We start from the raw sequence: 22,311 nt of genomic DNA on the forward strand, positions 1-22,311 counted from the left end.
TTCAAAAATCTGAATCAAACTGATAAATTATTAAAAAAAATTATAGGACCCTTTTTCCCTGCATCTACCGGTAATTCATCACTGCAAAAGGAATATAAATGCATCATTGAGGAATGGTAATTTGTAAGCTTTTTATGTGTCAGTAGGTAAATATGCCCAACACTTATTATTATTATTACTATTTGTATTACAGGTTTATTTGACAGTTGCCACCAGTGTCACACAATTGACACTGTAAATATGGATTTGAAAACTATAGTTTCAGAAATGCAACAAGTATCGGATAAAAATCCATCAGATGTATGTGAACCTAAGGTATGAATTTACAATAAAACTTAATTTAACGATAAAAAATAATTTTGAAAACATTATATTCTGTTATGTGTATTTCTAATAAAGTTTTGATAAGACGCAGACCATATTAATTTTTACATGTGAACTCTGGTATACACAAATTTTCCGGTTTTGCAAGTCACCTTCAGCAACGCAAAATGGTTGCATTTAAAACGTCCATAAAGTTTAGTCATAATTTACAACTCACCCTGATTGTCATGGAGACTCCCTGAAATAGCAATCTCCCTGACTCCCTGAGAGTCTAATGCCGCATATCCACTATCTTATTTTAACAAGCGATTGAACGATAATGACGCCGTTATCATCCAATATCTTGCAAATCGGGCATATTAATGTTGTAAACTAACTAATTGCTAACTTCCAAGCTCACTATCAGGCCTCAGGCTGCTTATGGCATTGCATTGGCTAATTTATGCATGCCCATGCAACATTGTTGAAAGTCTCTGCCACGCCTGCGTTTGGAAGACCACCGCCCCGTTACACCCCCAAACGCCATTTCCTGTCAATCACTCTGCGATGAGTCTGCATAGACTCTGCGATCAAAGTGCCAATCGCAATGGCTAGTTAGCGCACGAGCACTGCGTTGTATAAACATGCACAGTACAGAACAATCGGCCTATTGCGTGCGTATTAGCAAGTGAGTTCCTTGATTAATTTTCAATTTGGGTGTCTTAGTCCCTTTCCTGGCTGTTCAACATACACGTCCAAGTGTCTGCTTTCATTAAAAGACACTGCGAACGTACCTGTTGTGTGTTCTTATTTCTCCGACTATGCAACATATTGTTATGACAGTATCTCAAATTTTGGGTGTGTCTAGGTAAAATATTTTATTTTTGCAGGTTATATTGAAATTCAGCTAACAGATTCCAGTCTTATTTGAATGGAGGTCCTTTTCTGATTCAGATTATCTTGAATCAGCGTATGCAGTTTGTGTTGTGAAGACTTACCTCCGGTTTACCTAAAGGTGCCTATCCATTAGGCAACCTGAAAGTCTGAACGTCTAGCGCCGAGGTGCGTTGCCCGAACTGAAAGGCATTCACTGAACGTCATTCAATGCAGGAACCCGATCTCTTATCACTGAACATGCCGAACTTGACGAGCATCGTCAGGTTGACGGACATGTCCAATAGATACTCGGCGTCGGCATGTCGCGCAGTGCTGGTCCTTGTCGGCTATCCATTAGCATACATTGTGAACAATGTGACGCATCGTTCAGAAAGTCTACTAATGAATAGGCCCTTTTAGACTTGCAGAGAGTGGTTGAATTTTTCGCCTTCTGACCTGCAAAAGCAGCTTTGGCCGGCTAACAAAAAAAAAAACAGTGTATTCTTGGCTTCAAGCTGTCATTACACAGTCTTGCATTGTTGATGGTTATCTGGTTCCTCCTAGGTTAACGGCTCATTTGGATAGTATATTTGGTACCTCTTGTGTGTGCGCCTCTGATGAGTAGCTGTGCAAGTCATAAACCTGGCAAATTTGATCATTTAGCTTTCTTGCTTTAAAGTTTTGGACAGTAGGGGATTCCCACTCTCTTTTGAGGACAGCTTTGGATGTAGGCTAAATCAGTTATTTAGTCCTTACTATAAATTATTTTTCAACCATTCCATGGTCGACACTAGATGCTGTCCAAGAAATTCATTGTTATATAGTATTTGTTTATTTTTTAGCCCCTTTTTTATAAACTCAACTCCTGTTTGTTTTCTCTATCATTTTTCCCTTTTTATGCCTGTGACTTTGTTAAAACTATTTTTTTTTTTTGTACATGAGTGTTAGGAGTACATTTTTAAAACAATTAACATTTTTATAGTACTAGCCTACGCACAACATAAGCTATACCCCAGTGTTCCAGTGTCCTATATGGAAAATTTCAAATTTACATAAATCATGTGGCAGATTCAAGTACCCGCGGCTAATTGCCATGCTAGATCTATTTAGTTAGCAAGGATTCATCGCGCACAAGGCTCCCAGGACCAGCACGCGATTCCCCCGCAAAAAGACTTTACCTCGCACCTCATGTAGGTGCGAAATAAAATCCGTGTCAAAAAGACAAAATCTGCCTCACAAATCCAAATTTTACATCCAAAGGGAATTTAGGACGAAAATGAAACACGGGGTAAATCCTGTGACTAATTCAATCTGCCCCCATGTCTCTTATCATACCTTTTACAACTAGCAATAGTACAAGCTTGCATACACATAAATATATTGGTCCAACAACCAAAAAGAAAATAATTAATAAACTATTTTTAAATTTACTTTGTAGACGATGCAACAGGAACAAATTTCTGAAGTTGAATTCTTTGATTCACTTGAAAAATTAGAGAGAGCCATTTGTGATTATGAGGAAAGTTCACAGTCAAACTTCATAATCCGTCAGAAGAGTAAAGACTTTGGAAATGAAGGTATATATTTAAAATTCTGCTAAATATAAAAAAATATACATTAATTTTAAAATGTAACATTTTTTTTTTAAATACAATCCAGATATTAAGCCGGACATAAAATCACGAATATTATAGAGAAGTCCAGATGCCGATCACGGTGTAGGATTAAAGTTTACAGGTGTTCCCTATATATTTGTTGGGAGGAAAAGCCTTCTGCGTCATTTAGGAAAAGACTTAGGAGTCCGTAAGAAATTAAAATATGCACAACAAAGAAATTTGAAACAGGTACACATCTTAGCTAATAAAATAGAAAACAGTTTATGACATTGTGGCTGATAGAGTCTGATGTGTATTGATGGACATCCAGGTCCATGGTTGATTTTAAAAAATTGGCACATTGTGCATGCGCTGGCTAAGGCATACCATACACACATGGACGGAGTGTGCAAGGGCAGATGGACTGATCCGTCCATTGATGGATCATTCTATCTTTAGACTGCCATTCGTGGGCAGTACAATATTTTTGCCTTAGGATAATATAGTAAGTACGCAGCAACGTTTGTATGCAAAAGCAACCACAAATGCATCCGATGAAATATCATCCCCATTGTTTGTATTTCTCTTGCTGAATGTGTTATTGTTTTCTCACTATGTATAATGACAATATCTTGCAGTGAACATTCTCAAGTCAAGAAAAAAGTAGACTTTCAGAAGCACCTATGGATATGAAGTCAACATTTTGCAGTTACAGTTTTATTAAAATGTATTACAAATTGTGTTGCCATACTGATCATCTCTCACCACTCAACTTCCATGGCTCTACTTTAAAAGTCCTTGACTAACATACCATCTCCAGATTCAAGTTCAAGCTCTTCAGCTTTAAACCACTCAATCAATACACCACCCCCAATATCTAAAGTATTGAAACTCTTCATCAGATAAAAGCACTCTTGCCCTCTCCAATATGCAGGTTACTTATGTCTCTCTTACACTCTGTCCATGACCTGTCAATCTTTCCTCCAATACTTCTCCTTTGCTGCTTACAGCTGTGTAACTTCCTTTCCACACCTGATAATACTCCCCCTAAAATGTCACTTTTGTATGCGTTCATTGAAGCACAACAATTGACTTCTTACTATTCCTTTTCCCCTTAACATCTTTATTGATTTAAATGTACACCTCTACCTCCTCCAGCACTGACATCTACATGTTTCTACCACCCCCACTCCAACTTAGTGTATACCCTTGTGAACAGGGCCCTCTATACTCTGTGATGTCTGTGTCACGCTAATTACCCATACCATGTACTATTCCTGCTTCAAATCTCTCTAAATTTGTTGCATGCTTAATGCTTTGTCTCACATCCTGCCATGTTGTCAATGTATGGTTAATGTAACGTTTATTTCCTTTATTTATGTACCCATATATATATTTATTTCATAGATATCCTTTTATGGTCATATTATTAAAATTTTAAATTAAATTGTGTTATGGCTGATGTAATGAGTCAAGTAAACTTTTTTTTTTTTTTTTTTTAATTCCGATCAAACCTCCAACAATAGAATTTTTTTTTATCATGCCCATGTATTTGATTTGCTGTCTCAACTGTATTGGATTTTTGTACTGATTAGGCAAAATTTTTATAGCAAAACCATTTGATCTACCATTCCGATGCACGACTGCGGGGATGCGCATCGGCATCGTAATCATCTATAAAATGCAATTTTGTAAACTATTGGTTGTTACAATCAGTCAAAAACGGCCATATCATGTGAAAAATCACCCCGTTTATGGGAGCCTTAAAATCATATTTAATAAAGTTACTTGATGGATGCATGTAGAGTTAATTTATCTTAATTCCATAAAAAAAATATATTTACAATTAATGCTTACATCAGGCACAATGCCATTTATATCACAACTTTAGCCTTTCCGCCCAAAAGCCTTGCACAACTTCTGGTGCATCATAAATTGTTATTTGTTCTGAGTAATATTTTTATAAATATTGTTTCAAAGAAAGAAGATCATACGTTCCTTAAACAAAGAGATGTTCTACAACACTGCAAAAAATTGGACTGCCCAGCGGACATATTATTAGTTTTCCAGATTTTAAGGTAAAATTGATTGTACATTTTTGTTAAATGTTTTTTAGAAATACTTTTTTACAATCATTTTTTTTGTAAATATTATGAATCATATGTCTTAATAAATATATATTGTGTTATATAATTTATTTTGTCAATGAAATATAGATCACCATTGATACAGAAAAAAGAAGAAAGAATACTGCAAAGAAGATTAAACAAGCCCTTCAAGATGGTAGTCTTAAATGCATCCATACCTATGTCTCCAAATTCCCTCTGATTTCAGAACATAAATTTTATACAGTTACTGGAGAGGTAAGAATTTTTTTTTTAAAAGCATTAAAAATAAATTAAATTTTTTTTTTTTTTAATTGAACATTTATAATTAAATATTCACTCTTAATTAACAGATGGCAGATTTACAAGAAAAAATTGATTTACGAGTACAGAAGAAAATTATTAGTTTGTACCAAGATGGTGTACGCAAAATAGGTGAAATGATGCGACACTTGAATTCATTTGTCTCAAAAGAATTATTTCCAGGTGCTGGACCATCACCAGAATTCAGTAGACGATTTTTCCCAAACAGAAAAGATATCATTAATATTATGCGTAAAGCAAAATATGTTGGACGAAATTCTGCAATTGACCAAGAGAATGTGTTAAATATTCTGAAGCAATGGCAACAGGAAGATCCTAAACTTAACGTTTATTGTAGGCCAAATACTGCAGCAGATGAAATGACAGATAAGAATACATTTATCTTATGCTATCAAACAGAGTGGCAAAAGAAAATGTTGGAAAAGTACGGCAACCAAATAACACTGTTGGATGCAACATACCATACTACTCGATATGCTCTACCACTTTTTTTCCTTTGTGTGAGAACTAATGTCTGCCATGCAGTAGTTGGGGCATTTGTCACACAGCTAGAAAATTCTTCATGTATTCTGGAGGCTTTAAATATTTTAAAATAATGGAACCCAGACTGGAAGCCAAAATCTTTCTTGGTAGACTTTTGTCAGGAAGAAATAAATGCAATAAGTGATTTGTTTGAAGGTTTGTCACTTAATTTTGCTACAATATAGATATGAGATAGATAGATATGAGAATTGATTGCGATTATTCCCCCAAAATTTTGTGTACATATGTCTCCTCGTACATCTAGCCTGAATATGCCATGCATCGTGCGATGCCTGGTCTGAATGAGCCGTAAGCTCCCATGAAACACTGCTTGTGCCAATTATTTTTTTGTGCACAATAATACATCTTAGACGCAATCCTTAACATACCAGCAGACTGCACTGATTAGTTTGATAGGCAACAACAGTATATCTGTGTGCAACTGCATAAGTTTTACAAAGTACAATGGAACTTGTCATTGAAATAAGCCGTGAACGCTGCATCGTGACATTTCTAATACAGAATCATAATAATTTGCAACACAGATTAACAAGTGTCACATGTGAAATTGGTCAGTTTAGACTTCTACTAGCTCCTAGATGAATCTTATTGTGAGAAAGAAGCATTTTTCGGAGATAAAGATGCCAATATAACACTTAGCGCAAGCAGACTTACATGGTACCTGGTGTTCCTAGATGGGAAAACACTGATGCATGAGGATACATCTGTATGTATGTTATGTATGTATATGTGTGTGTGTATATATATATATATATATATATAATATAGTTAATATAGATATAATGGGATGTAGTCAGCATCTCGTCAGATAGGATGCCAATGGTCTAAGGACCTCATTCAGAGCCGCTCACAAAATGCTAACGCTCGCTCTAAATGAGGGCGGTCGCTTTACATTTAAAATCCGGCCTCCTGGCCACTCGCTAAGCTGTGGTTGACTACCCACAGCTTTAGCGAGTGACCAGGTTGATGGTCTCGATGGTCGAGACCATTGGGGCTTGCGACAAAACCTTTGTGTTAAGGTCTCGTCTGCCGCAAGCCCAAGTGAACTTTTGTCTCTAATAGAGCCGGAAGCTCATCACTGACAACACAAGTGATGTCAATGGGGGGGCGGCCCCCAGAAGGCAGCCATTCCTTCAGGAATGCCTCCGTTTGGCCAGCCACCCCCCCCCCACCCCGCCTACAAAACGGTGCGAGCTGTCGAACAGCTGCCCCTTTTGTAGTGAGCTCAGGAGCGAGAGAACTTCTCTCTCGCTCCGGGGCTTGTGCACGCACTGTGCGGCCGCTGCACGTGCGCAGGGCCTCAACATCGACCCGCTTGCGAACGCTCAGTGCTTGCGAGCGGGTCTGAATGAGGCCCTAAATCCTGTGCCAGAGTCACAACAGTATTCTGGATCCCAGCTACAAAATAACGACCACTGGCACACCGAAGGTAAGTATCGGGGGTTAGGAGTAGGCACTAGGTGAAGGGTTAGGGATTAAGAAGGGAGGGTTAGGTTTATGGTGCAGGGAGGTTAGGGTTAGGCACTAGGGTGGGAGGGGTAGGGTGAGAGAGGGAGAGTTAGCATACTGAATAACAACTGACAGTGTAATAGCACTGGCAGAAATGTCAGCGTTTGGAATTCTGACAGCCTATATCCAGAGCTCCGACAATCCCATACCCAACTCATTATAATGTATAGATAAATATGTGTGTATGTATATAGTGGCAGTTACAACATTTTATTTGCATTTAAGCTCAGTTATCTGCATTGTCAGTGCGACAAATGTCATAACTACTATGAGACTTTAGGCTGACATTATGCACCCTGCAATGGGGGATTCAACATATCGGGTGGTCCCCACACACGGAGTAATTGGGTTGCCCAATGCCCAATATGCCGGCTCCCCCCTCCCTCACCATAGCACTTTATGGGAATGCACATTGCATCCCCAGATCAAATTAATCTGCAGGAAGATCTGGGGATGCGATGTACGACCACACGGGATCGCGATTGGTACGACATCCAAAATCTTATTGTGCGATTTCCACCGTGAAAAAGCATGGGTGGAATGGATTAATAAAAAAGAACATGGAGCACGCAATTCACGCAGCATGGTTTTGAAAATGCTTCGCAATATAGCACGTGCCACAAACATGGATGAGCACATCATTGCTCTCAGTAGATTACACGATAGTGAAATTTGGAAATCAAATAATGCTCTCAAGCAATGGTTCTCAAAAAAATGGATGCCTGAAGTACAGGTGAAAGTCTAATACATAAATTTCTTAACATACATTGGTTGGGATAATTAAGTGGACTATTTCTTTATAAACTATATGATTTTAGGTTAGTATGTTTTTCTTCAAAACAATCTATATAATACTCTATAGCGATCCTTTCAGTCTCCATCACACGCAGTGAGAGCATCGGCTCCCACTGCAGCAAACTGAATGATCACCTGGAGAGTACAGAAGGACCAGTAAGTATAGTGGTGAATAAAATTATTAAAGATTGACTTAGGTGATCCAGCACTTACTGTGTACTTTTTACTAGTGTTCAAGCTATAATCCAAATTTTTAAATCAAGTAATATAAATTCTTATTTCTTTTCTAGGGCTACCTGATTTTAATGACTTTATTAAATTTAAGAAAATTTCATTTACAGTGTACTTAAATCAAGTTAATTAACAGATTAATGTAAAATGTAAATGACATACTTATTACTCATAATAAGAAAACAGTTGTTAAAATTTTTTAAAACATAGCTATTAAATGTTATAAACAAATTATATATTTTTTTTTTAACACATCATCATAAATAAAAACAATATCTAGAACAGTGGTTTTTATATATTATTTATAAAAAAAATTATATAGTTTCCTTGGTAAAGAATGGATTACTTTTAATTCATATATTTATTTAATATTTAACATTGTCCAAGATGACATTTTAATTGGATTAAACTGTTCATTTTAAAACTACATTTTTTTAAATAAAATATTCATATTTCTATTACAGAAATGGGCACACGTATACCGGACTGGGCTTTTGAATATTGGCATAAATACAAATAATGGACTTGAACGTCAAAATGAGATTTTAAAATATAATTACTTGGATGGATACAAGAACTGTACACTGTCTGAAATGATTACAGTGTTACATCGACATTTTTTTCCTTCCACATACCGCAAGTAAGTTTATTTTCAAATCTCGAGATTTATAATGCTACTTTGGCCATAGTATTCCTAAAATATTATGAGTATAGTTGTAGGATCAAAATCTTTACACTGGTGCTAAACTATATATTTATTTACACTAATATGCATGTATACTATTTTTAGAGTGTAAGGTTATTTAAATTTATATTATGTTTATAAATTTTGGATTGCTGCCACCCAACTGTTTTACTAGCCATTGTGGGTGATGATGGTAAATGTCTTAAAAATGGGCTTAACATGTAACACAATAATTGACCTGTACATGTAGAGTGATAAATTTATCTGACCAACCAGCACCTGCCATTATCCACTTTAGCACGTGATAGTCCTCTGCATCACCCTCCTTGCGCAACTATCCCCTATACGTCTCTTCAAACACAATGGAATAGATTTACTAAGTGTACATTTTGATCTTAAATACTACTTCACTCGTTGGCGGGAACAGGCTTTAGACAGTGAGGTCTAGGGTGTTAGTAGGGTCCATGCAACAAACGGTTAACAATTTTCCACCCAAAGCTCAGGTTCCTTCGCCCTTATACCCTGGCAACAGCTCCAGACAGTCGTGTATTAGTTTGATGCCTGTAGAAGCGGACAATTTTTCATGGGGCTTTTTTAAGCAGCCTCAACTTTAATATATTTGATTTAATTTATTTTCCATTTTAGAGCAGGCAGCGCTAGGAGTTCAATAGAATGCCTGTGCCAGCAGCTCTCCGCAAACCAGTGGCTGCAGCGCTGGCTAGGGGTTCAGTGTCTTTGGCCAGGTCATTGGTAGCAGACCTGGGAAACGCAGCACGAAGCAACATGGTGGAGTATGCCTAGTTTCACTCCTACTGTCTTCAGATGGAAGTTCTGTCCCAGTGGAACAAGTCCCTTGGCAGCTCAAGACACAAACTCTCAATGTCTCTCAGGAGGTCAGGCAATTTTCATGGGTAGGGAGTGGTAACCTGTCAACAGCAGGGTTAGTTGATGGTTCAAGAGAGCTGTCTATTGATCCACATTGTGGAACTCAAGTGGTCTTCAGAGCTCTCTGCTTAGCTCTCCCACTTCTCCAGCATCGTCCAGTCCAGGTACAGTAAAGAAAAAACGATAGCAGTCACCAACATATAGCATCAGGATGGCACTTACTGTGGCTGCGGCTTAAAGGAGGTGAATCGCATTCCCAGCAGGGCAGAGATAAATCTTATGACTCTATTGAAGGTCTTCATCCTCGCAGTCCAGAATACTGAAGAAGAGTTCCTCAGCCACCAGGATGTTCCCTCAGACAATTGGGTGCACCTTTCAGCTCCTATTTTTTGTTTATGGCTTGATGGACATTGACTTGATGGCGTCTTGGCACAACCACAAGCTGCTGAGGTACTGCTCATGCACCAGGGATCTGGGAACCCTTCTGGTGGACACCTTAGTTGTTTGGTAGTCATGCTATCTCATGTACATCTTTGCTCTGTTCTTGCTGATTCCAAGGATCCTACTCTAGTTGAAATTGTAAAGCGGCATTGTGATCCTTTTTGCTACTGTTTGGCCACAAAGAACTTGGTAAGCGGATCTCCTAGGCCTCTCCATTGATGCTGCGTCTTCCTCTGCAGCAGGGTCTACTGTTGTGGAGCCCAATCTTCCATCCGCATCTTTGACAGTGGCTCTTGAGAGATCTGTCCTGAAAGCTAAGGGGTTCTCCAGATAGGTCATTAGTTCCATCCTGAGTGGCTGTAAACCACCTTCTGTAAGGATTTAAACCAAAAATCATTTATCTCACAAGTCCTCACCTTTCTACAAATTGGTCTGTATTTGGGTCTACACTTCTCTTCTTGAAGGTGCAGGTTTCAGCCCTTTCTGTCCTTTTCCATAGACATATTGCTCTGATGCATAGACTTTTCAACATGTGTCCTCTACGTACAGCCCCAGTTTGTTCCTGTGCGGAATCCATGGAACTTGAATGTGGTGCTTCAGGCTCTTCAATCATTACACTTTGATCTCTTGGATTTTGAGGTCATTACTTGTCTTGCCTGGAAGACTGTCTTCTTACTTTCCATAAGCTTGGCACGGCAGGTGTCAGACTTGAATACGTTGTCTTGTCACTCCCCATTTATAGTCTTTCACTTGGACCAGGCTATTCTTTGGACACGATTATACCGCCTTCCTGTTAGGATCTGCGATTAGCAGATCATCCTGATTGCAGTTCCGAGGCTTAGTTGCTATTTGTACACTGCATTTTTTCCTGTCTGTCTGTGTGCTCATCTGATGTGTTCATTAATTACTGTCTGTTTGCAGTATCAGCTGCACACTAGTTAATTGTCCAGTGTGCACAGGACAGGTGCACACTAGTCTGTCATTAGGGAGGCTTGCAGGCCTTGCTCTGATTGGACCCTGTATCTTCACTCCATGCCGGTGATAGAGTATTCGTGTTTCCGGGTCTGGCTTAGTCTCCTGTCACCCAGATGAGCTAAAGTTCTCCTGTCTATTGTATTTTGTTATTCTGCCATTTCTGTCATCCAGGCAGCATGGTTCGCTTATCATCTACCTGCCGTTAGTGTCATCTTGGCAGGACAGTTTGCATACCTGTCCTCTGCCATTCATGTCATCCAGATGGCACAGACAGCACTCTGTCCAAAGTACGCAGCCCAGCGTACCCTGCTTGTGTCAACCCGGCAGCACAGGCCGCACTACAGCGTCAGCTGCTTATGTCAACCCGGCAGCACAGGCCTCACTCCTGCGTTGTCAGTGCGCCATCCCGTGTACCCACGCCAGTGACTTTATTATTGTACAGATCTTCATCTGCCACATCTTGCCAAGCTTATTCAGCCTTCAAGGCTGCTGCATGGCCCAAAGGCCGGACCATATCCTTTGTGCCAGTAACCACAGCAAGCCAAGATATACCATCCCTCAAGGCTGCTGCACGGCCCAAAGGCCGCTTCATATCCTATGACCCACTAGCTAGCCAAGTAATACCAGCTCTCAAAGTTACTTCACGGATGCATCTAGCCAATAAATTCAAGCCCCCAAGGCTATAGCGGGACTGTACCCTAAAGGGTCACGTACGTGGCACAACACTTCCTAAGGTAATTTCTGAGTTTCACATCAATCAGGAGATTGTGGTCCCTGCCTTTCAAACACTTGATTCTTTGCTGGAGGAGGACTCTTGGATTTTGTGAGGACAGAAAATGGTGATCTCCATTTGACCATCTGCCACGCTTATGCTGGAGCAGACTTTCGTGCCCTGGATGTGTTAATGGATAATTTTAGCAGGTATGTGGGAACTTCTTCAAATTTGATGTGATGCCTCTGCGAACCAACTTTGTAAGGTGGCCACTTTGTCCCCTGCCCATACATTTCTCAAATTTTATTAATTGGACACCTCCAGACGTAGCTTACAAGTAATTGGTTCTCAGTGCAGGAGCATACACTCCCTTAGGGGGATAGCTCTGGAATGTCCCACTATCTAAAGGCTGTGTCCCTTATGGATTGAACAACTAACAGAGGTTTACATTCTTACCTGCTTAATCCTTTTCTTAGAAATCCTTATGGAACAGGGTGTACATACACAGATGATGCGGACAGTAGAACCGGAAGCAGAACAAAACCTGCAAACAAGGTGCACCAGTCTTCCTTCTTCTTGCTCCTCTCTTGGGCTTAACTTAACTGGCCTGCCCAGGGATGGGGGTGGGATAGATGTGAGAAAAATTTTAACTATTTGGTGTCCGGACTTTTACTCCCAGCCTATACAGCACTGACGCCCCCCCCTCCCTCTTATCTGACAGCATCTCAGCACACGCTACTGTGTGCTGGGCTGCAGAGGTAGACTGCTTTCGGGTACTGATTGCACCCCCCTTGCTTTGCATCGGGATGAGGGGCTCACAGCCAGGCCTGGCGATGGGGGCACTAGGGGCAGAGCTGTGCCGGGCCCAGTGGTTGTAGGGGGCCCCGGAGGGATAATACTTACCTTGATAATACTTGATAACTACCTGCATGATCAGCAGGGCACAGCAGGCAAGCACTGGCTGAGTAGTCTGTGTACTAATGTAATGTAGCTTTATTGCATCCACGGTGACCGGTGCAATAAAGTTTATTTTGTTTATTGCGGTGCTGTACGTGACATGACGTCAACAAGCAGGGGACTAGCAGTGCTATCAAACATAGAGCCGCAGCATGGGCTGGCCATCGGAGGGGCACTAACGGGGCTGGCCACCGGGGGGCACTGACATTGGGCTGGCCACCGGAGGGGCACTGACAGGGGGCTGGCTGAAGAAAAATTGGGATAAGGGGCCCCTAAAAAATGTGTGTACCAGACACCATGATTTCTGTTGCCGGTCCTGCTCAAATTTTTTAATTTTTTTTTAAGCATAAGGGGGCGTGGTTAATCACAGGAGCCAAAGCCACGCCACCTTAGCAGCTCTTGACACCCCTGGGGGTAGGGTTAGTGTTCGGATACTTACCTGTGGTTGTCAGCATTCTCACCTAGCGAGATTCTGAAAACTTGTATCCTCAACACTGCCATCCCATAACCAACCCACGTGTGTTACCTACTTGAAACACATTACTTTTTTTTTAAAAAAAGCTTAAGACAGAGCCAGACAATGCACGGTACTGGAAGTTCCAAAAGTTGTAGTTTGGTGATTGTCAAGACTTAAATCTCTCTCAACCCCGGATCTTAAACTTTGTTTTGAATATTATATTTAAATGATATCTGATATGTAGATTATTTTGATTTGTAATTGACATTGTGATTCTTTTTCAAGGTATGTGGAGTTCAATTTAAAATGTTCTCAAAATTATCGAAAATACAGGGAAGATGTTCCACACTTTTTAAGAAACCGTCCAAGGGACTTTATAAAAAAAGTCATGAATAAAATGGCAACAAACCTCGATGCATCTGACATCACATGTGTTGATCCAGAAGGTGGCACTTTTAAAGTCAACAGTGAAAGTAGAAAAGGACATTGCTATGATGTAGCTCTAACAGGTGTACCACCAATGTGCACATGTCTGTACTGGAACAAGTATTTCCTTGCAAACATATGTGCTGCATTTTCAAGTATGTTGATGGCTGGGGGTGGGATAGAGTTGACAGCTCGTATAGAAATAACCCTTTGTTTATTCTTGACACTGATCTTGTTCACATAAAAACAAAGCATGAGGAAAATAAAGTGGAAATTGTGACAAAACCAAATATGGACATTTCACAAATGCAACCCTTTGCTGCGTTTACACCTCGCAGAAGAACCAAGAGGACAACATTGATTCACAGTTACACACAAACTGTGAAGGAACTGACTGATTTGGTGTATCTAATTAAAGACAACACACATATTGAAGCAGTAATCAAATCAATGCAAGACTTAATTGAGGATTCCAAGCTAAAAGTTCCAAAAGAATGTAGCTTACCATTAATTGAGACACCAAAAAAAGAAAAACAGATAGAGAAATATGAGCCACTTCCTAAACGAGTGTATGGAAAACCCAAACAACCTGCATCACAGCAGGTTGGGGAAAGGGCAGAACATCTAAGACAAGATGTGTGGCAATACTGATTTTAAAGATACAGGTGCTGGCCATATACAGACAAAAGATGACACATGGGTCAAAATTAGGGGTGAGCGGGTTCGGTTCTACTCGGTTCCGTTCGGATTTAAAAACCGAATCTTATTCGCTATCAGCTGTCACGAGTTTTGGATAGCCAATAAGATTCGGTTTTTAAATCCGAACGGAACCGAGTAGAACCGAACCCGCTCACCTCTAGTCAAAATTAATGGATTCAGGCTAACAAAAAATGACAAGGAAAATATAGCCAATGGTGATTGGCTAGATGACAATGTCATCAATGCTTGTCAGCATCTTATTTCCCAAAAGTTTCCTTCTGTGGGTGGTCTCTATGACACCCTGCTAGTGACAGAAAATAGTATTTCTAGTCCTGAAGTTGACAGTGTCATACAAATACACCATGTGGGTGCACATTGGGTCGTGTCACATTGTTCAAAATCATCAGTGGACATTTATGATTCAATGAAGCCATTTAAAATTACACAGACACTTAAATTGCAAATTACAAAATTGTACGCTCCATTGTTTTCTGGTGAAAATTCATTACTGGATGTCCATCTGAAGTGTTGTCAGAAACAACTTGGTGCCAGTGACTGTGGTTTATTCTGCATTGTGAATGCCGTGTCTCTGGCAAATGGCATCAGTTTAAATAGTATTACATTTGAGCAAAGTGAAATGAGAAATCATTTAGTACAGTGTATTGAAGGTCAAGACATTTCTATGTTTCCTCATGAAAAATTAAATAAGACACCAATATTGTTTACCAAAACAATACAAATAACAACATTCTGTCACTGCAAAATTCATAAAGAAAATCAAATTATGATAGAATGTACAACCTGCAGGATGTGGTTCCATGTGGACTGTGTTGGGATACATGGCCTGATTCAGAGCAGCTCGTAAGCGGCCGCTCGTTCACTCCGAGCGATGTTTGCACATCTGCACATGTGTATGGGTCGTAATGCGCATGCGCCAACCAGTCAGCGCGGTCGGAAATCGTGTGTTCGCAAAATAGCGAGTGCCTGCTAATTTGAGTGACAGGATGAGGCGTTTGTGGGTGGTAACAGGGGAAGGTGCTTGAAAACGGGTGGAAATCCGAACGCAGGCGTGCCAAATGGTCAAAACGGACGTTTTAAGTGTGTGCATAATTAACAAAGCAGCGTCATCGGCCACGTCACTTGGTTGTCTCTTAGCCTGAACTGTTCGCATGATTGCGGTAGGAAAATCCAACCACAAGCACTGCGAGCAGTTCAGATGCCTTTCGATGTGCTCGATTAATCTAATAAATAGCGGAGATGACGTAGGATGCGAGCGGCCAGGGGGCGTCTTTACAAAATAGCGAGCGCATGCTTCGTTCGCTCGCTCAGACATAGAGGCATCAACAGACCGCAAAGAGCGAGCGCTCAATTTAAATAGCCGGCCCCTTTTTCTGAACGAGGGGCTAATGAGGTCCTTTCAGCAAAGGGGAAAGAGCCCCATTTACACAAATATGGCGGGCTGCCCTTCATATGCAGGACCTGACCACTAGGGGCAAAAGGGTCCTTTCAGCGAAGAGTTCCCCTTCACATGCAGGACCTGTCCACTAGGGGGCTAATGAGGTCCTTTCAGCGAAGGGGAAAGAGCCCCGTCTACATAAATATGGCTGGTTCCCCTTCATATGCAGGACCTGACCACTAGGGGGCAAAAGGGTCCTTTCAGCAAAGAGGAAATATCCCGATGAACAAATCGAAGGGGAAATATACTCAACCGTAGACCTGCATCCTCCTTCCAGGCTATAGACTTGGTGCCGGCTTTGAACCAATCACGGCATGGTAGCTGCTTCTGATTGGATGCCAGTCCGCAAGCCATGATTGGCCATTGGCCCGCACCAAATTAAAATGACCACAGCAGATAATTCTTGATTCGGGCGCTGGTCCGTGATTGGTTCACGTCCGGTGCCGGGTTTATAATACTGTGGCCGCATCTGTCATGGTGCCGGGAATCATCCTCACTTCCATGCTAGGTCAGGCCAGCGCTGCTTGGAGAGGTGTCCCCAGCGGGACACATCTCCGCATTATGCTGCAGCTGCTCTTTAGCTCCCAGCGCTGTTGGAACACTGGCTGAAGTAGCGGTATAGCATACTGCTGTATACCGGCTCACTTCAAGCCCTGATTCCACTATGAAGCACTTACATTCAGCAGCTATACAGGAGGATTAATGCAGAGTGATTAATATGTTTTTTTTTTTAAAAAGGACCTGATGACAACTGAGATCTTGGGGTGCAAGAAAAAGAATAGATCATGCCTTTCTCATTGTAAAAGCTAAAAAGATCATTTTACTCAAGTGGACAATACTAGGCTGTGGGAGGGGAGGGCTAAGGGTTAGGACACTTGCCTAATTGTGTCAGGATTCTGACTGTTGAGATGCCGCTGTCGGTATGTTGACCTCCGGCATCTCATACCCAACCCTCTGCTCTTGTGTCTATTGCTGGAGTTGCAGCTGTGATAATATGCAAATGCTGGTTTCTGCGTACCCCATTGTCTGATTGAGGAATCAGTGAAACGCCCACTTTCAGCATCTCTGCTCACTGTAACACAGCCAGAGATTCTCTACACGTCACCATCGTGTGTGCCCTATGGCAGGTGCAGTGTTTCCATCTGACAATGGCTTTTGTGGCTGCGGCTCTGCATCTGTGAAAGCAGCCACTGTCACTGACACACCCATGACACTTCCATAGCACTTTCATGAGAGATTTGTTTTGCGTTTTCTTCAAGCCACCTCCCAGTCAACACCCAGGACGCCCATCACTTTGCTGCTGGTCTGTCATGATTGCAGCAAATTGTGTACCATTGGGTTGAGGAGGGCACATGCCCTGGACACCGTCAGGCCCCGCAGCCAGGGCAACATACCCACACCGCCCGCCATTGTGCCACCGCCCAATACAGAGTCAGACCCGCCATTGCACCGCCCTAGACCTGCCGAGCACCCTGGGCCTGCACCCCCACTTTGCTTACGGGAGCATCACGTGTCCTGCCGGGAAGAAGAGCCCCAGCGCTTGCCTGGCCTCACCGTTTGCCAGCTCATCCAGACAGGGGAGGACAGTTAACGTGGGATGGGGGAACACAAAGGGATACACACAATGACTGGAGGGTGCAAACACAATGACTAGAGGGGAGATTCGGGAAACACAGAGACACAATCACTGGAGGGGGGGAAACACAGATAGAGACACACAATGACTGGAGGGGGGAAACACAGAGACACACAGAATGGGGGGGAAGTGGGGAGATGATGATGTGGCTGAGAGATGACGCAGGGAGGAGATGATGGCATGGCTGAGAGATACCGGGGATGGTGTTGCTGAGAGATGCAGGGGGTATGGTGTCACTGAGAGATGACACAGGGAGGAGATGATGGCGTGGCTGAGAGACACGGGGGGGATGGTGTCGCTGAGAGACAATGCAGGGGGGAGATGATGGTGTGGCTGAGAGACGCAGGAGGGAGATGATGCTTGGCTGATAGACGCAGGGGGCAGGAAGTGACATAGGGGCACGAGTCTGGTTGTTCTGCTGTTGTAAGATGATGACCTTGGTAATATTCCTACACAAACAGGCATCTTCCGGACCATTTGATATCCTACATGAATAGTGAATACCGACTGAAGATGCATCTTGCCCTGGGCTCCAAATACCCTAGTTACGCTTCTGATCGCAGCAGCATCTTTGTCTGTATACTCTGTGTAATGCAGGCACCATAGGTGTTTACAGGACTTTACATTCATGTGCAGTTGCAAATAATCGCTCCACTATGTGAACATCAGCATTGCGTTCAAATTGCACCCCTGAATCAGGCCCTTAGACTGCTCCACTGAAGAATACATCCACAAATTATTGGAACCTGCAGAGGGCCTGATTCAGACTCAAACATGTTATTTCCACAATACCATCTGCGTCTTTATGGTTATACAGTGTCCGATAGTGGAAGGAGTGAGACGCCCACTCGCAGGGTCTTAAATCGTGCATCCGATTATGTCCTGCATCTCTGTGAGACAATTGCAGTGTGACTCAGATGCGTATGCAGTAGAAAAGCTTTGGTCAACTCAGGGTTGGTGCAAGGTTTCTAGACGCCCTTGGCAAAGCCAAACAATACTGCTCCTGCCTCCCGCCACCTGTACAGCTGCCAGTGCAAGCTACAATAAGTTAAATTACATGCATAGTTTTTATTTGTTATTTTTATTTTTTTATGTTCTTCCCTGCAGCATAGATACTCCTCTGCTACAGGTATATACTCGTATTTAACCAGTGCACTGTGCACTGCCACACACAAAATACATTTATTGTTAATATATATTATAGACTTTCTGCAGCACCAGTCCACAGCAGCGCCATTACTACACTTACTAATACTAGTGAAGACTGAGGGCCTGATTCACTACTGATTGATATTGTGATCGCAGCCATGTATTTACTCACGCAGGTCGCTGCGAGAATATGCTATTGAATGCAATTGCAAAGCCGTCACACTGCCAGCATAGATACACCCACTGCCGTTATCTAACTCAGAAATTGCTAACCTCGTCGCACGCAGTGAGTACTCAAGCTGCGTATGCCGTTGCAGCAGCTAATTTATACTCCTTAAACTCTCTTCAGCATTTTCCCTCGTTAATGGATAGCCTTGTATCTCCAAACAATGGGCCAACTGATGCCAAATGATGTTATGCAGCCCATTGATGTGTGTGCGTGTTGATTTTCTTTTTCTGTTCTCCTCACCAGTTTTCCTCGTCCTCTTTTTGGTTGATAATTATTTTATTTGGGACTCTCACTTATGTCTTTCAATGGTAAATGCTATGGATACTCCTTGGTGTGTGACTCACCTGATGGGCTCTATTTATCTATCTTTTTTTGGGGGGAGGGGGTATATTCACACCCTTTTCACATTATTTTAGTTTAACTGAAATGTATTTTCTTGAAAAACTACTCTAAGTCCTTTAATTTCTTTAGCAAGCAGATCACATTTCTGACAGGCAGAGCAGAGCTGGGAGCCAACCCCTGTTACCAGCTTTGTGGTCTAAATAGGCCACAAGCTGATCACTGTAAAAAAAAAAGGTTAAAAAAAAACTTACCTGCAGCCGGGGGTCGCCGATCGATGATTAGTGATCTCTCTCCTCCGCTCAACTGGTCGCCGGGGGGTCCTGCACTGTGACCCCGGTCAGCTGTGCTGTCAACCGGCATCTCCGTTTACAGCACAAGACCAGCTGACCGAGGGAGAGAGATCACCAATCACAGAGGTAAATGTCAGCTGCGGGGGCAATAGCGATGGAGGGTGGCCGAGGGGGGGGGGGGTAGCGCAGCATAATGTATATTTTAACACATAATTACTTATGGTTTGACAGTGAGCTCTGTCTACAGGTAACTGGGACCACAATGGGGACGAGGTTTGCGCCAAGTTACACAAACCTTTTCATGAGCCATTAGGAAGATCACTTCAATTGGGCCAATCGCGAACTTGACGCAAACCTCGTCCTCTGGACCAGATTTATAGATGACATATTTTTTATCTGGCAAGGCGATGAAGGATCACTACAAAACTTCATCAGTTACATCAACAGCAATAACCGCAATCTCCAGTTCACTACTCACTTCAACAAAACACAGGTGACATTCCTTGATCTCAACATCCTGATTACAGACAATCAGATCCACACGAATACTCACCATAATGCCATAGATGTAAACAGCTTCATCCTGGAAACCAGTGGGCACCATCCAGACTGGCTCAATAGCATCCCAATAACCCAGTTTCAGAGAATCAAACGCAACTGCTCCAGAGATGAAGATTACATAAAACAAGGGAACAAACTGAAAGCCCAACTACAGGGAAAACAATATGAGATAACCAAAATAGATCAAGCATTTAATAGATTCAAAATGACGGATAGAGAATTCCTTCTACAATACAAAGACAAGACTACTTCGATAGAAGACCCCAATAACATCTATTTTGTCACAGACTATAGCAGCCAAGCTACACGGGTCAAGCAGATCATCAAAAAACACTGGCCAATATTACTCCAAGACGACATTCTAGCGGGAGCACTGCCAGATGCTCCAAAGGTAATATTCCGTAACGCATCTGACTTAAAAACCAAACTGGTAAACAACCACATAGCTCCAACAAAACATACACAAACAACCCTTACCCAACTATGGAATAGTAAGAAGGATACAAATAAAGGAGGGTTCTATTTCTGTGGGCAGTGCACAACCTGCACTATGACCAGAAAAAGGGGTACGAAACCCATACTCACCTTCACATCAACCTCCAATCAATTTGAATGAAAAATCAAGGACAACATTACCTGTCACAGCAAGGGGGTCATTTATATCATTGAATGCCCTTGCAAAAAGCAATACATAGGCCTCACCATTTGCCCATTAAAACAAAAACTAGGTGAGCACATAAGGAACATCAAGGCTGGATGTGATGAACACCCGATATCCCTACACTTCAAACAATTCCACAAATCTGACCCCTCGGGACTAGAGTTGGCTGCATTAAGATTAATACTACCTAACTCGAGGAGGGGTGACCATATAAAACACATCAATAGAGAGGAACTGAGAGCCATAATTACAATGGACACACTGGCACCCAAAGGTCTAAATATAGACAATGAGGTGAGGTTCACAATTTGTGGGTAATCCTATGTGAAATTGCCATGCACTGTTTATTAGTTTTAATCCTAAAACTACCTGTCAGGGTTTTATTTTTATTTTATTTTAATTTTATTATCGCCACCACTTCTTGTATTCCTTAGTTCACAATCTATCATGATATAGATGACCATATGGCAATAACAATTTCCCTCTGTGGATATAGGCAAAGTGAACTATCACTATGCTTACATTAAGATCGCCACAACCTTATTTGGCCTATAATTAACATATTGACCTAACAGGATATGACCCTTATTAAACAACAAAGTGAACACAACACAACAGATACAGTGGAGTTGTATAACACTCACTGATTGGACCATTTATCCAAACCATCAATACCTGATACTGCCTACACAGCAACATTAAGTGCATCATGTCAAACAGCTCCTGCAGTAGTTAGGGTGAACAACCAATTAGAAGGAACTATTAGGGACCAATCAGATGGATAGGCGGAGACTGACAGTCCATTTAAACCTCATTGTATTAATCACCTACTACCACAACTCCCAGAGGAAGACCCTATGCGGGTTGAAACGCGTTGGTGGCATACCCACGTTATCATTGGAATCCTTTTCCCGTGTTCCCTGCACCAAGGCACTTCAGCTGGAGACCTCATTCAGATGTATCACGTGAGCGGCCCCGATCACACGACCAGGAAGTAAACAGAACACCAGGACGCCGGAGCCAAGGGTTGCTGCTATTTCCAAGTTGGAGAAAGGACCTCTGTGACGTAGACACCAAGTGACCGCTGCAGGAGGCTGGACAGCTCCTGCGTTACCATCCACTAGGGCATAGAGGGGGAATATATATTTGTGGCGAGCGCAGCGAGCCACCGTGCCCGAAGTGTGGCGAGCGTAGCGAGCCCACGAGAGGACACTTTGGTCCCCCGTTAACATCCCCGCCCCTCCCCCTTTCAGGCCGAGTCACGTGGGTGTGACGTCACAGGGCCATCAGCCCTGTATAGTCTAGACCTAACCCGGAGCCAAGCACTCGTACCTGCTGACCAGAGGACGAACGGGGGTAGGAGGGATCCAGCCACAGCAGTGACAGGAAGACAGGTGAGGGGAAGCAGGCTGTGAACGTGAGCGATCTAGTCCAGCGGTTCCTCTCCCCAGACAGGGGACTGTAAGGCC

The 22,311-nt window shown here is 42.2% G+C and overlaps 1 pseudogene; it reads left to right on the top strand.

The window, feature by feature from the left end:
* The first annotated feature begins 240 nt into the window (after nucleotides 1-240).
* Nucleotides 241-21,811, top strand: LOC148474413 (uncharacterized; annotated as a pseudogene).
* The last annotated feature ends 500 nt before the right edge of the window (nucleotides 21,812-22,311 follow it).

Source organism: Taudactylus pleione, unplaced genomic scaffold (genome assembly GCF_031769625.1).
Source record: "Taudactylus pleione unplaced genomic scaffold, aTauple2 ptg000845l, whole genome shotgun sequence".
NCBI classification, from domain to species: Eukaryota; Metazoa; Chordata; class Amphibia; order Anura; family Myobatrachidae; genus Taudactylus; species Taudactylus pleione.